The sequence below is a fragment of the Thermobia domestica genome, chromosome 11 (assembly GCF_964235325.1).
Source record: "Thermobia domestica chromosome 11, izTheDome1.hap1.1, whole genome shotgun sequence".
NCBI lineage: Eukaryota > Metazoa > Arthropoda > Insecta > Zygentoma > Lepismatidae > Thermobia > Thermobia domestica.
The window spans coordinates 252,174,911-252,191,421 of NC_137464.1; the positions used below are offsets into that span (position 1 = coordinate 252,174,911).

The 16,511-nt window shown below is 37.7% G+C and overlaps 2 protein-coding genes across 3 annotated transcripts in view; one reads left to right on the top strand and one right to left on the bottom strand.

The window, feature by feature from the left end:
* Window positions 1-16,511, bottom strand: part of Adsl (adenylosuccinate lyase) — a 647,432-nt gene that overhangs the window by 538,639 nt on the left and 92,282 nt on the right. The gene's annotated exons all lie outside the window — the stretch shown is intronic.
* LOC145664929 (uncharacterized) overlaps window positions 79-16,511 on the top strand; it is a 257,404-nt gene continuing 240,971 nt past the window's right edge. The window contains exon 1 of one of the 2 annotated variants that reach the window (XM_081732035.1): window positions 79-205. The gene's annotated coding sequence lies outside the window, so the exon portion shown is untranslated. The remainder of the gene's footprint in view (window positions 206-16,511) is intronic. The other variant, XM_081732037.1, reaches the window with a different exon arrangement.

Here is a 16,511-nt window from a genome sequence, read left to right on the forward strand (position 1 = left end):
TTATTGTGTTCTACATTTCAACGTTTCAAAGTTTAATTATGTTATGCTAGTTTGGAATTGGCGATGCCAACGCTATCTCGTGGCTAGTTGAAAACTGCAAAGAATGAAGATAATAAAACACTAACGTACTGAAATCATACTCTTAATACGATCAAGTTATCGTTGAAAGGCACTAAAACCGAGACGAAATATTGAACTTAATCAGGTAAATGCGAAGATTTTAGTTTATGTTCTGTTTCTGAAAAATTTATATGTCTTCTAAGGTAATGATACTGAATTTTAGTTGTCTTGAAAGAATAATTATGACGAAAATTATGAAAGGCTAATAAGCCTAACCCGGTAGGAAACTTGATGCAACAAGCTTCTTTCCGATATGTAACTAATCTAAATTTTATAGCTTTAAAGGATATTAACAAATTCTTAGTTCACTTAATTTCATGTACATTTGGTTCATTATTCTGGAACATCATGATATTTATTTTGGCTGGTGCTATCGAATTACATTGCATGGAGAATGCTAGATACTGATTAGGATTATATATATCAGAGTAGCATGATTTCGTATTCGTTTTACGTTCATTAATATCCAAATATTTCAATACATATGTTAGGATTTGGATTGCTAAGTCATTAAATGTGTTATGAACTTATTTAATATGACACCTAAATGATTCAATATAAATATAATTTGAAGATTTTGTGTTTATTCCTTTGCGCTTCAAGCTCGTTGATTGTGGACAACCTATTTATGCTTTTGCATGAATAATGAAGCAATAATGACAAATATTTGTGCAGAATAGTGTGTCATAAAAAAATGTAATTTTACGATTAAAATGAGTATATGAAAAGGGATTGTCTAGGATATTAATTTCAGCAATTATTCCGTTAAGCCCCGCCAGCTTTTCAACACGACAATAACTACTTATGTATAGGTTGAGTTAGGTTAGTTTAGTTAAGGTTAGATAACTTTAGTTTAGGTTAGATTTTGTTAATTTCACTTAGTACATAAGTTGGCTCAGCGGGGTTTATCTGAACTTAACCCCTAATTTTCACTGGCGGAGTAGTCTATGTCTGTACGATGTAGGAAACTGTATTCTGTGCTTACGAGTATTGAGTTAGTTGTGTGAAATCGTTACAAGTGTTCTAATATACGTGATTTTATGCGATATCAAATGTTTTTTGCACTACCCTTGTTCAAGCGTATATTCTCCATCGTTGACTCGCCTGATTCCTCTGGGTGCACTCCCATGCTGCCACACCGCAACCCGTAACCCCTCTGCTGAAACCCGTAACTGATTCAGTTATATAGCACTTTCGCTTTTAGAGGCCATCTACCACAAGTTGTTTTGTGTTTCATGCACAGGCGTTATAATGGCGTACGTAAGACTCGTACGTACACTCGTAAGGTTAAGAAAATCAGTCTGCACACACATTATCAATCTGTACGCAATTATTTGGGCATGCAGCAGGGTAATAAGTCCAGAACATTTCAGGGAATCATTTGAAGCAAGAAGAGTGAAAGAAAAATATGATGGACTATTCTGTACCTCCACCTATATAAGTAATAAGTGAATAATAAGCAAATAAGTAATGAAAACGAGTTAATGCTATTATACAGGGTGTTTATAAACTATACCGACAAACTGTAAAAGGTGATTCCTCACATCGAAATAAGATAAAAAGTTCATATGGACGTGTGGGGAAAAGTGCATAGTTTCAGAGGTAGGGCTGCCCAAAATCGCGAAAAAGTCAAATTTCGAATTCGAGAAAGTTTAATGGCATAAGGAAGTAATGCATACGCAGTCCAAAAACGACATTTCATTAGTGTTCAATGAGTATACAGAGTATTCCATACAGGGTGAAATTCCCAGACATGCCATCAACCGAATTTTGAGATATGCTCTGACTTTATGATTAGTCTAAAGTTACCGAACGATAAGCATTGACAGCACTAAACACGGAATCCTTCGGCGCGATGTCGGAAGTGTTAAAGATCGTCAGCAGCACGGTCTCTTGTACTCGGGAAAACGCATGCTGCGATATTTTCTTTCACACTTATTAAACGTGAAATATATCCTGTGACGAAATACATATCATCACACGTTATTCCGAACAAAAAAAACATGGAGCTTCCAATTCCTAACACTTCCGACTTCCCTCCGAAGCACTGGCTGTCCATTGTTCTCAAGGCTTACCTCCTGCCTACTTTAAACCAGGGTTGGCAAAAACCATGGTTTTATTGAAAAAAACAAAAAAAGTTTTTTTTTTTTGGTTTAAACCAGGTTTATTTGGTTTAAATAATTTGCTCTATATATTCATATCATATATGGATAGAAATAAGTTTGTTTCGCCTTGATGTTATTATGCAACAGCCGGGTTATGCTGGAAGGAGTCACATATGCTTAAAGCGGAATAAAAACTGCTTCTCGAGTTACATCCGAGAGAAATTGTCCTCCATTTGAACTCGGAACCAGGACTAATTGGCCACAAATGTGATAGGTCTGCCGACTCACTCACGAGGGAATCGTGATAAAAATACGTTGTACTGATCTTTACATGCTTCTTGATATAACTGTCAAGAGTCATTTCAGAAAGACAAAAAGATAAACAGTTGCACAAGTGAAACCATTATACAGAATTACATATGGACAATTTCAAAGTACTACGGAGCACAGAAGAACTAATTTAGTTCAAGTTAGTTAACAACGACTTTTATTGGTCCAAATTAAAGAAATACACAACGACTTAATTTGCATATCAGTAAGAAAAGTGTATAAAGATACGAATTATTTGAGTCCACTTTGGTTCAGACTCATTTATACATAAATATATACCAAAGATACTTCTCATTTCACTAAATGCCTCTCGCGGGGTCTCTATGACCCCCCCCACACACACAAAAAGTACGGCATTTCGATGTATTTTATCAATAGTAAACATTGAAACGAATCATTATTTAGAATTTTTCTCTGATTGCAATTACATAACAATAATAACTACAAAAAAAAATCACAAAACAAACATTTATAAACTTATATTTAAAAAAGTTGCTTTTGTAGTATAATCTTTTTGAGTAATGAATGGGGAATTTAGGTCTGAATATAATACGAATAATATACGGGAGTGAAACGTGATAACCCACAAATGTGTGTTCATCAAGATTTTACAAACACTTACAATTTTACGAACATTTTTCGTTTTTTGGTTTAAACCAGTTGTTTTTTTTAAAAAAAAAAAACAGCTGGCTTAAACCACCTTGGTTTAAACCAGCCAAACCTGCTTTGGACCCTCCTTAAAATTAGGGTATATCTGAAAATTCTATTGACAGCATATCTGAGAATTACAACCTGTAGGAAATACCCTATACGCCTATTGAAAATTGATGAAATAGGCACATTTGGATTGTGTATGCGTGGCTTCCTTTACGCTGATACGGACCACCATCCACAATTTTCAGAATTCGAAATAGAGCTTGTTGAAATTTAGCTTCTTCGCAATTTTGGAAAGCCCTAGCTCTGAAACTACCCACTTCCCTACATAGAACTTTTTCTCTTATTTTAATGTGAGGAATCACCTCTTACAGTTTGTCGGTATAGTTTATTAACACCCTGTATAGTAAATGTAATTGATACGAAGAAGCTATCCAATACGGCGAAGTTATTTATGTATTGCATTTGCGGAAACATGACCAGCGCTAGCAGTTTTGCCGCCCAGGGCAGTAGTTCCACATGCCGCCCCTTTAATCCACAAACCTTATTTTGACAAAAGTCGTTCAAGTGTCACGAAAAAGTAAGTTGCCTCATTTAAAAACATGTATGAAATGGAAAAATAAACAGAAAATTGAACTACCTCTCTCGAATGCTTATGTAATATTTAAACGACGGCATACATGACACAATATTCAGTAAGCTCGATTTCGCTGCATATCTGTGACATACAGCAGCGCATACAGAAAATAAAATAATTATGCTTTAGTCACGACTAACAATTTTAACTTTTAAGCTTATTTTATATTAAAAGGTGAGTATGGAGCATGAAGATAATATAGTGAATCAGACATTACGGCAAAACTAATGTCAGTGAATCGCGTAAGCCTTATAATGTACTAAAACACAACAGATATACGTAAATTTAACATATCTTAATTGAAATAAACTTTTCTTGCTTTGATATGAGCAAATTCCTTTATCACATTCGCGCAGTCTAATGTTTCAACCAATTCGTATTCTATTGATATTGCTAGACCACTCAAGCGTGTTTCAGACATGGAAGAACGTAGATAGTTTTTAATAAGCTTGAGTTTCGAAAAAACTTCTTTCTCCACTTGTCACTGCTACCGGTAAGGTTAACAAAATTCTAACAAGGTACATCCGAGAAGTGTCCCCTCGTGATTCTGTAAAATTGGTTCACATGCAAAGTTCTCCGCGGCCCAATGTACTAATTTTAGAGGCCCATATTGGTAATTTGTATATTTATGGGCCTCCATATATCTGGAATTCAATCATACACTACTATAACGCTCGGATACAAAATTACTTTTAGTTTCTTTAGAGGAAACTGGACATGAATGTGGGCATACGCTAAACAAATTTGATCAAATAGGGCTACTGCTTCTCTGACACTGCTACCCACCTCAGCCGCCATATTCGATTTAACTTTCTGTTTTTCAAATGGTAGAGACTTTCTATTTGATCTGTGCCCCTTCTGGCGCTGCAGTCAATGTGTGCTTTCTCGTACCTCCCTCAAAAAAGGAGGAAGAAACTGTTGCGGCCGAGAGCTTTCAATTGTTAGATGCGGAAGCGTTGCCAAAATGAATTATTTCACGGACTACGCTGTCCTCTATCTTGTTAGCCATTTTAAGTAGGCTACGATCTTCACTCGTCAAGACCAAATGATTGAATGACAAATTGGCAACACAGCTGAGGTCATTCACTTATTTTCCCTAAGCAAAGGGAGAATTTCCTCCGTCACAGGGATGGCGGGGGTGGGGCCGAAGTATAGTTCGCATACTTTCCGAGGGCATAGATGAGATAGACAGGCTCTAGTAGGTGCAAGTGATACACCAAATCATGTATAATTTTCTCGCAAATTCATTGGTGTAGTGAATTTTACCGTATCTTATACCGTTTGCAAGGTATTGCATGTTAAACGTCAGGCACTTCACGAATATTGAATCACATAGAAAGTAGTGCACAGCTCCGTGTATACATGTATGTAACCTTTACGTGATTGATCGTTGACGAAATATTTCCTGAACGTACGTACATAAGACACACAGACAAATCTGTCTTTACACAAATCTGGTCGTATTTGGATTTACATTAGGCATTTTGGCCGTAATACAATATTTTCTTGTTATAGTATAACATGGAAGTAATAAAAACTTATAGTATAACATGGAAGTAATAGTAACAATCGCTCACAGAAATGTAATAACATTATGACACTAATGTTGTAAAGAGTTTGTACAGGTAGAAATTGTTTTAACTGATCAGCATCAAACACGTAAGCGTAACTGTTTTTACTCTACTATGTCTATTCATTAAGTGCCTGGAGGGATTTAACACGTAATGCCTTGCAAACGGTACAAGCTACGGTAAAATTCACTACACCAGTGAATTTCCGAGAAAATTATATATGATTTGATGTATAACTCACACCTATTCCCATTTGAAAAACCGAAAGTTAAATCCAATATGGCGGATCCAAGATCGCGGCAAGGGTGAGTAACATGTGTCAGAGAACCAATACTTGTTCCAATTCGTTTTGTGTATGTCCACATTCATGTCCACTTACATCTAAAGAAACTAAAAGCAATTTTGTGTCCGAACGTTATAGTAATGTATGATTGAATTTCGGATATATGAAGGCCCATATATATGCAAATTACCGGTATAGGCCGCTAAAATTAGTGCAATACACATTGGGTCGCGGAGAACTTTGCATTTTAATCAATTTTACACGAATCTCGAGGGGACACTTCGCTAATGTACCTTGTAAGTGCAACCAGAGCCCTAGCTAAAGTTGGAGGCGAGCGGGGCGGTTTGCAAAGAAATATATTTGGTAAATATTTTCTTGCGAGCTTCGCTCGCAACCTAAATGTTTCAATAAGAGTCACAACATTTTACTGATTACTTAAAGGAAGTTATTATATATGATTTATTAATGACGGTGTGATATATAAGGTGCCGAGGGATATAACGTATTTCAAGGGGCCACATTTTATCATATCTTTCAATCTTCAATAACAGAGCAAAAAGTCTTTCCTGTGCTCATGCAACCGAGAAATGTCTTTGCAAGTAATCAGATAAGGAATTTTGCAGGTGTCCACTCAGCTGTCTACACACCACCTCTCCTTACGAGGGTCACTATGAAAGTTTTGAGATACGCATTGTTGTGGCATAGTATTTGAATTCCAACAATTGCGTTCGGTAGTCGAATCCAGAGCGAACAAGCGAAGCAAGTTTTAACTCGCCTCGCTTATCGGCGTGGCCGTATCGCCTTCACTGGTTTGTTGATGTGAGCAGTATTCGGCTGTCTAGAATGGAGCTCGAAAGGGAACATTCTCGGGCAATGATCCTTTAGATTACAAAAGTGGTTTGAACGAGACACAAAGCCTTGACCGTCTGCAGGGGGCATTTGGGGACCTTGCTCCTTCCCGTGCTACAATTTTTCTGTGGTTTGGTGAATTCAGAAGAGGCCGGACATCGCTTAAAGATGAAGAGAGAGCTGGACGTTCGGCAACAGCTGTGTCAGATGAAAACATTGCCACTGTGGAACAAATGATTCGAGAAAATCCTCGAACAACTTTTAAGGACATTGAATCTACAGTGAACATTGGATCGCCAGCAGTAACAAAAATTCTTCATGATCATCTTCGGCTCATGAAGGTTTCATCTCGTTGGGTGCCTCACACTTTGAGTGAACAGCAGAAGCGCATGCGTGTGGAATGGTGTGAAGAAATGTTTGCAAAATTTGATGAAGGCAATTCTCGACGCGTCTCAGACATTGTTACTGGTGATGAAACTTGGATCTATCAATTTGACCCTAAAAATAAACGCCAGTCTACAGTTTGGATCTTTCCAGACGAAAATCTACACACGAAAGTGAAGCGACCGCGAAGTGTGGGGAAGAAGATGGTCGCAACTTTCTTCTCCAAATCTGGCCATGTTGCAACTGTTCCACTTGAAGAACAAAGTACTGTTGCTGCTCAGTGGTACACCACTGTTTGCCTAACAAAAGTGTTCCAGAAGCTTCGGGAACGGCGTCCAAGAACTGGATTGCGTGGGATCCTGCTTCATCATGACAACGCGTCCGCACACACGGCCAACACCACAATTCAGGTTTTAGAATCTACGGTCAAACTTATGACTCATCCGCCGTATAGCTCTGACCTGGCTCCGTGTGATTTTTTCTGTTTCCCAGGATCAAAGATCGCATGCGTGGGAAGAGATTTTGCAGCCCTGAAGAAGCTGTAGTGGCTTACGACAATGAACTTTCAACAGTTGAAGAAAAAGACTGGCAACCAGCGGCGTGCCGTCAAGGGGACTAGGGGACTAGGCTAGTCCCCTGGCATTTTAATTAAAGTATTTTGTGATAAATATATACCAAAGAAAACGAAAACATTGTTAGTATTTTCGTAAAATAACACTATTTCAATTGTTCTGACACAACTATAGTCAGCGCCCGTGTGATGGGTGCGACAGCGAAGTGGAGATTGGAAACGCTCGGGTTTTAATCGGCTTTTCTCGGAGAAGGGAACAGGGTCCAGCCAGCTAGTCCTCATATTATGTTGTCTAAGTGCTAAGCACGGGCGTTCTGTTGTAAGTGAATTTAATGATCGCTTGCTTTTTACGGTTAATAGTTTTAACACAATTAAATTTACAGTATTAACCTTGACACTTTAAGAGATCTAATGAAGTGTGAACATTTTAGATTACCAATAAATTTTGAAAATGACTCAAAGAATAAAGTATGGAAGGGGACTCGTCTGAGAAATCGAGTCCCTTGCAGCAAAGCGATGGCGCAAGCAGTGACATTACTTCAATTGGTACAGGGGACAGTAGGGGTGGGGATCGGCCGTTTCAGTCTTGTATTCTGGACCATTGGATTCCTTAATTTTCAAGAAATGCAACAAATAATAACCAGTGGTAGAACAACTCCAAGCATTTCCATTTAGACAAAAATGAAAGATTATATACATAATATCAAAACGGATTATTTTGCTTCTTCGAAATAGTTAACTGCATGTAAGACAAGAAACAAACTGTATTGCTGGCCTTGTATTCTGTTCCACATGGAAAAGGACGTGTGGAAGAATGATGGCTTTTGTGACATGAACAATTTTCACAAACCCAAGTTGCGCCAAGAAAAATGCTATTCACACCTGTCCACAATAACTAAATTGAAAACTTTCGGGAAACCAGAATTGATTTTTAATTGAGCAAGCAATGCAGAAGTTGATTGAGCAAGCAATGCAAACCGAGAACTAATGAACCGATTGATTTATTCCTCTTGTTTTATGGCTAAACAAGAGTTATCATTTAGAAGTTATAACAAACAGGAAGATTCTGTCAATCAGGGAAATTATATTGAATTAATTCAGTTACTTCCTAAGTACGACACTAAGTGGATTTGCAGGGGCGCCTAAAGAAAATTTTCTAGGGAGGGGGCCATCTCCATGGTGGCTAAGATGCGTCTGGTATTTCTGGTATTTAATGTACATACGTATACATTACGTATTTTTTTGCTATATTACGTATACATTTTCGTGAGCCAGAGGAAGGTCCGGGCCCCACCCTGCCCTCTTGTTCGGGCGCCCATGTTGATTTGTCATCTTCACAGCATGGGAGTGTTTAAAGGAACATCAAAAAGAATTCAGAATTATATTATTAAATGTGTTGGTGAGTAATTCTGGATAAAATTAAGTCAGAAATAAACAATACACTTCTTACAGCAATAATGTTGGACAAAACTACGGACATTGCAAAGATCTCTCAACATTCAATCGGTACGTGAAAGACGGCAATTCACGAAAGATTTATTTGTTTGGCAGATGTTACTAGTGATTGCACTGCGACTGCTTTAAGTGAGCATGCTTTCCAAATTCTCTCTCATTTTAATTGTAAGCAAAAGCTTGTAGCACTAGGCTATGGATGGAGCTACCACATTTTCTGGACATTTGAACGGTTTACAATCTTTTGTGAAAACGTGTTTGAGTGCACTCACCATACACTGCTATAATCACAGACTCAATCTCGTTGTTCCACAGTCTGTTAATCACATCAAGGAATGTAAAATATTTTTTTTTAGAATAAGTGGCATTCCAAATTTCTTTTCATATTCATCGAAACCCTGTAACGCGCTTTCTGAATCAGAAGTAACTAAGCGATTTTCAACGGTTGCCAAGATGGACTTACAATTCCAAAATTGTGAATGCAGTAAATGAAAATCAAATAGAACTCTTACGGTGTTCTGAGAACATTGTAGAAGATTCAGATAATTGCGACACCGAAGCTTTCATGACTACAAAAAAGAAAAAAATGTGTGAGTCATCATTGAAGAATTTCGATTTTGCATTTCTACTAAAAGTTTTCAGTCATTTTTTTTTTCGCGCACGGATATACTATTCAACATTCTTTAAAGTAAAACCTTGGATGTGAAATATTGCATCCAAAAAGTATAAAAGATGGTATCTCAACTTAGTTATGTAAGAAACAATTTTGAAGACTTATAGAAAAGTAGAATTGGATGACAACGGGAACCTTCTAATAAAAGACGTAAAGTAGATGACTCAACAGATTCAGAAATTTAATACGTGCGTCTCTTCAATGACATTATTGATACTGTGATTTCAATATCTCAGTGAGTTACAATCTCTTGAGCTGTTAGATTTAAAGAATTTTCAGTGCTTGAAATCTCGATTTCCTGATTGCTTGTTTTTGACCCTTAAATAAATTTACGGGAGTTTTCTTTTTTTAAAATCTTAACAATTTGCGGAGTGAATTAATATAGGTTTACAGACTCTTAGATTTTTCAAATAAAACTGTGACTGAAATTATCCATTTCTTGAAAGAAAGAGGCTTGGTTGAAGAAACGTTTACAGAAACATATAAATTGTGTTATTTGGTGTCAACAATACTACTCAGGACCTCCACTCTACAGCACACATTCTCTTCGAACCTAGTCCCCTGTGAGAAAAGTCACGGCACGCCACTGCTGGCAACATTGCTTCCAAAAGTGGTTTTCGAGGATGCAAAAGTGTGTACAGTGTAATGGTAAATACTTTGAGAAAATGTAAGTGTTAAATTGAGTTTAAGTATGTAAGTTATTTCAGATCTCAAAACTTTCGTAGTGATCCTCGTATCTTTCGATCAGCTTTTTCTTCCGAGATCACTATAAACATTCTCCAAGGAAGTGATTATTTATCACGCATTAAAAAGAGGAAATCACGAACTAGTTCATTTTAAAATATTGAATTCACTACACAGATAGCGAGGAATATGAAGACACAATTATATATAAATCTCCAAAATTGTATTATAAATTAGATATTTAAAACAAAAAATCTGTGCACTGAGCTTTATATAAAATTCGTTTATATGAGTTTTAAACTCGTAAGCAACAAAAGCTGAAGTTACTATTTCGAATTAAGGTGTATAATAGATATGACAAATACATATCCCTTCTTTGATATGCGAGACGGGACATAAATGGGATCTGAACCACTACTCAAGTTTGTATTTCCCCAGTATCCGGTCAAAACAGCGCAACGACTAAAAGAGCGCATGGACAAAAACCGCGTAACGACAAAAACGGCGCAAGGACAAAAACATCGCATACAAATACCAGTGGACAAAAACAGAGTATGTAAATAAAGCGTGGACAAAAACAGAGCGTGGACAAAAACCGCACAAGGACAAAAGCAGTGCATGCAATTACCGCGTGGACAAAAACAGCGCACGCAATTACTGCGTGAGCGAAAACAACCCATGGACAAAATCCATAGATGAACATTTTGCACTAGGCTCGCTCCCGCTCGAGCTCACTTCTATCAACTGGGCTCGCGCTCACTCGGGATCACGATCACTTCAATTAGGCTCGCGCTTCCGACCACTTCCCTCAACTTTCTCGCAATCACTCTCGCTCGCGGTCACTTGGGCTCGCACTCTCTCTCGATTGCGTTCGTACTCACTCGGGCTTGTACTGAAACGAACGGGTCAAGATATGAACTAAAGTTAATTCCAGGCAACCGGATAGGAAATTCCCCTACCTCCCACCACGTTCCACTGCAGAAGGGGAAAACTAGTCGTTGACCTTCACAGGGAGGGAAACTTTTCTAATAAATATAATCGTGTAAATTCTAAATTCGTACGTCAATTCGCTCGCACCTAATGAAAGCACTCCTGTTTCTTTTAGCTATCATCCTCGAGTAACAATTATTGTTTTTTAATTTTTGTTTGTAGAAAAGTATTGCATATTATTTACGTACTAAAGTTTATCCCACTGTAAAACATTTTATTGTCTTAACAAATATCGAAAACATTAAAATCATTAAGAGCTCAATCTGTCCAATTTTGTATGATTGTGGAAGCTAATCCCTAACACGAATACAAGAACTCGAACTGCCGGGTTTCGAAAATAAAATGTTGATAAAAATATTTGGAGCAAAAGAGGTATACATTCAGGTAAATTAAAACGCTACACAAGCTTTTATTTCACACCAACTACAGGTCACCGTGTATTAAAGAGATAGTAAAATTAATACGTATAAGATCAACATGACACGTTGCTTGTATGGGAAATGCGCACCAAGTCACCAAGTCCTATTCAAAAAGCCGAGGCGAAGGAAACTATTAGCTGGGAGAAAGAGAAGGCTTCCGGACAATGTAAAGTAGGATCTTTAAAGGATGGTTGATAACAAAGATTGACATTTTGCAGGTTAAAATCTAATGGAAAAGTTTGTTTCTGCTACGATGAGCCTTTGAGATCTTTAAGCCAAAGCGTTCGTTATTTTTGTATGATTGAACGAACCAGTATTTATCATTACTTTTTCTATCTTACACAATAATCAACCCTTGTCACAACATTACACTATCCTGCACATCCGGGGCCGCGGTGACTCAGTGGTAGAGCTTTCACATATGGTACATGGCGTCCCTGGTTCGATCCCAGCTCGCGCCAAGTAAACTTTGTGGTTGACAAAACCGTGTGCGTGGGTTTTCTCGGGGATGCCCCGTTCCCGCCCACTTTCTTCATTCCACCATTTCATTCATTCTCATAATCACTATCTCCTTTAGCCTAGCCGGCATAACTGTGGGACGAAAACTCAAAGATTTCATTTTATATTCTGCACGCCATAAGTATCTCTCTCTTGCAAATTAATTACTGCAAATTATTATTCCTATTAATGGAGACCGATAATATTTCTAAGACAATAAAAAATCATTTCCCCGTCTTCTCTAATAGAGGCTCAGCAAACACAATTATTATTAGATTATTATCAGTGCATATATATATATATATATATATATATATAATTCTTTTTAATGTAAGAACATCGGCTAATAAGAGAGAAAATGAGTTTTTTTAGCATTTCAGGTTCTATTATCATCTTATCTACCCATACATATTGTACTTTGTTTTTGATTTTATACCTTGTATGTGGGTTTTCTTCGGGTTCTCCCGTTTCCTTTCACTTTCTTCATTCTACCATTTCATTCATTTCTCATCATCATCGTCTCCTTTAGCCTAGCCGGCCTAACCGTGGAATAGCGTAGTCGCTAACACTTTCGCCTTCGGTGCGAGCGGTCCCGGGTTCGATTCCCGGAGGGGCCACTCGGTCGAAAAAGTGTATAACGCTTTTACAGACCAGCCACCCTGAATGAGGTTTCTCTGGGTTTTCCTCATTCACACCAGGCAAATGCCGGGGTGGTACCTAACTTATAGGTCCCAGGCCGCTTCCTTCCTTCCCTTTCCCCGGGTAGTGTGCTCGATGAGCACATATGACGGGCTAAATGGCCATAGATGCAGAAAGCCCAGAAATCTAAATCCCAATAACCGTGGGACGTAGAACTCATTTTATATTCTGCACACCATAAACGTCTCTCTCTTGCAAGTTAAGTACTGCAAATGATTATTCCTATTAATGGAGATAGATAATATTTCTAAGACAATAAAAAGTCATTTCCCGGTCTTCTGCAAGAGGGGCTCAACAAACAAAATTATTATTGGAACAATATTATCCGTGTGTGTATATATATAGTTCTTTTTAATGTAAGAACATCTGTTAATAAGAGAGGGAACGACAAGTGTTTTTTTTTTTTAAGCATTTCAGGTTCTATTGTTATCATCTTCACGCTCTGATAATTTACCCATATATATTGTACTTGGTTTTTAATTTTATATTATTATGAAATTATTGTATCAATAAATAAATACCCATTGAATTACCAACCCTGCCATCCCTTGCCATTCCAACATTATGCCACAAGCCCGACTGCGAAAAAGAAGGAAAATAAACAATACAACTGTTCAATAAAATTTCCATTATAATAACACGTATTACTTATCTCATTATAATACAGGCAAATGTAATTGTTTTAAAATACTAGTGTTATTATGAAAGTTGAATTTATTATTTAGACATATTTAGGTACACTCTATACTTCCGTGTGCGGGGGCTGATGGAAGACGGAACAGCAACATTCACCTGTACTTGAGCGTGGTGGGAGAAAAAACTTCTTTTTCCTATCAGGTTGCATGGAATAGCTTATAGGTTGAGAACCATTGCCACAGACTTTACAATTTTTATAGACATCTTAGGAAAGATGAGTCACGAACATTAAACCAGAAGTCCCTTAAGTTTGACAACCCAAATGTCTTTACTGTGTTTCAGATTGCATGATTGTCAGGAACTGTTATTAGTTAAATAGATATAAGGACAAAAAGAGCCCATGGACAAAAACCGCGCAAGGACAAAAACAGCGCATGCAAATACCGTGTGGACAAAACAGCGCACAAAAATACCGCTTGGACAGAAAAAGCCCATGAATAAAAACCGCGCAAGGACAAAAAACAGCGCATTAAAATAGGGTGTGAGCGAAAACAGCCCATGAACAAAAACCATAGATCACCATTCCGAACTAGGCTCGCTCCCGCTCGAGCCACATCTTTCAACTGGGCTCGCGCTTCCGACCACTTCCCTCGACTGTTCTCGTAATCACCCCCGCTCGCGGTTATTTGGGCTCGCACTCATCTCTCTCGTCTGGGCTTGCACTCACACGAGCGGGTCAAGATAGGAATTAAGTTGAGAACCAATTTCACAGGTTCTTTACAATTTTTATAGACATCCCTAGGAAAGATGAGTCAGGAATAATTACAGCAGAAGTTCCCGTAAGTTTGACACCCCAAATGTCTTTACTGTTTTTCAGGTTGCATAATTGACAGGCACTCTTCCTAAATATAAGGACAAAAAAGCGCATGGACAAAAACCGCGCAAGGACAGAAACAGCGCATTAAAATACGGTGTGAGCGAAAACAGCCAATGAACAAAAACCATAGATCAACATTTCGAACTAGGCTCACTCCCACTCGAGCCATATCTTCCAACTGGGTTCGCGGTTCCGACCACTCCCTCAACTGTTCTCGCAATTACTTGCGCTCGACGTCAGTTGGGGTCGCACTCACCTCTTTCCATTGGGCTTGTACTCGGGCTTGCACTCACACGAACGGGTCAAGATAGGAATACTACTGCGCACGCAAATACTGCTTAGACAAAAACAGCATAAATATAAACCGCGCAAGAACAAAAACGGCGCATACAAATACCGTGTGAGTAGATTCGGGGAAAGTAGTACACTAACCTTGAATCAGCTTTCTGTACCTTTATGACAATTTAGAGATCTTGGAAACTAGTACTCTAACCTTGAATCTACTTTTGTGTACTTTATGAGTAACTGGAAGAAGTCGCAAAAACTCCTTGTTGATTATTCGACGATATATTACATGATATTTAATAATTTTATTCACGGATGGTCGACAGTTTTAATGACTGATACACCTTCCTCCACATATTAATGGTCTTGTAAATGACACAGAAGAAATACGATATATATGCAGCTATGAATTACTATGTTTACGGAAGTTGGATAGAAAAAAGAATGTCACGTATATTGAATGTTTTCCGCTTGAAGAAATACTGATGTGACAAACAGAATATAAAAAATGCCTTTAGAAATGAAATATGCAGATCACACATGTATAAGAAGGTAATATATTCTTTGTTTCATTTACACGCATGACATTTAACACGGCAGCTGATGTTGGTCGTTGGAAGGGGAAAGAATATTCTGGAATTTTGGTCGTTGGAATGGGCGAAAGAAACTTTAGGAAGTTTCGACTTTGGTCTCAAGGTTATTACAGTTACGTTGTACGGATCATGCAAATGAATCGGTAGTTATGTATGACATAAGAAGCACAAGTATAGTGTTGGAAGAAAATCGACACGTAGAATGCACTGGAAGAGGAAATTATTGGTAGGTACTAACTTTGTAGTATTACCTTTTCATGTTTTAAACTTGTTCATTTTTATATGGGAAGTTTTATATGGGAACACTGTAAATGAAATACATGTAAAACATATTGTAATAGTCGGTAGTATAAAGGGATGGAAGTGCTTTTTTTAACCGGGAATTGATTGCGGATTTTCCGGCATTGAAAACGATATTATTCGGTGTACTTTTATAGAATTATAACTTGACTAAGGTATAGTATAATGTAATATGTAGGCTACAGGGAATCTAGATTGTCCATTGCACGGAGACTCGAACCAGGATTTTCCCACGTGGAAAACCGTACGCTAAACCTCTTGCTTGCAGTACAAACTTGTTGCTTGTATGTAGCTATGAATTGTGTAAGATTTATAAAAGCTATATATAAATTATATGTTAAGAAGGAAGTTATATTGGACAGGGAGCCATGACTTTAACGGTAATTGAAGCAGAGATGTTTCACGTGGAAAACTGTGTGCTAATCCTTCTTATGCTTGCACTGTGGACTCTTCAGTTATACGTAATTATACAATTTTATGAACTTCACTGTGTAAGAACTTATATTCAACACGGAATTAGCAGGCTTACCGGGAAGTCGAACCAGGGCTCTCCCGCATGGAAAAAAGTTAACCCTTTTGCTTGCAGTGCGAACTTTTTACTTATGTGATAATATATGGTATAAACTTTACTATGTAAGATCAAACTTCTATTGGGCAGTAACCTGTGGAATGCACCGTTAATTGCATTGGTGTCTCTCACATGGAAAGGCAATGTGTTACCTATATAGTTGGGAGCCTTAGTACTACTTTGAATATTATACTTTATATTTTGAAATTCGAAAAGTTGTAATACGGTAAGTAACTAAATTCCATTTTGTTTTTTGTTCTTTTAGGTGTCGAAGCAAATAAAAACCGTTAGAAACAAAGGGTAAAGCAGAGAGCAACAGAAGACGTGGATTTC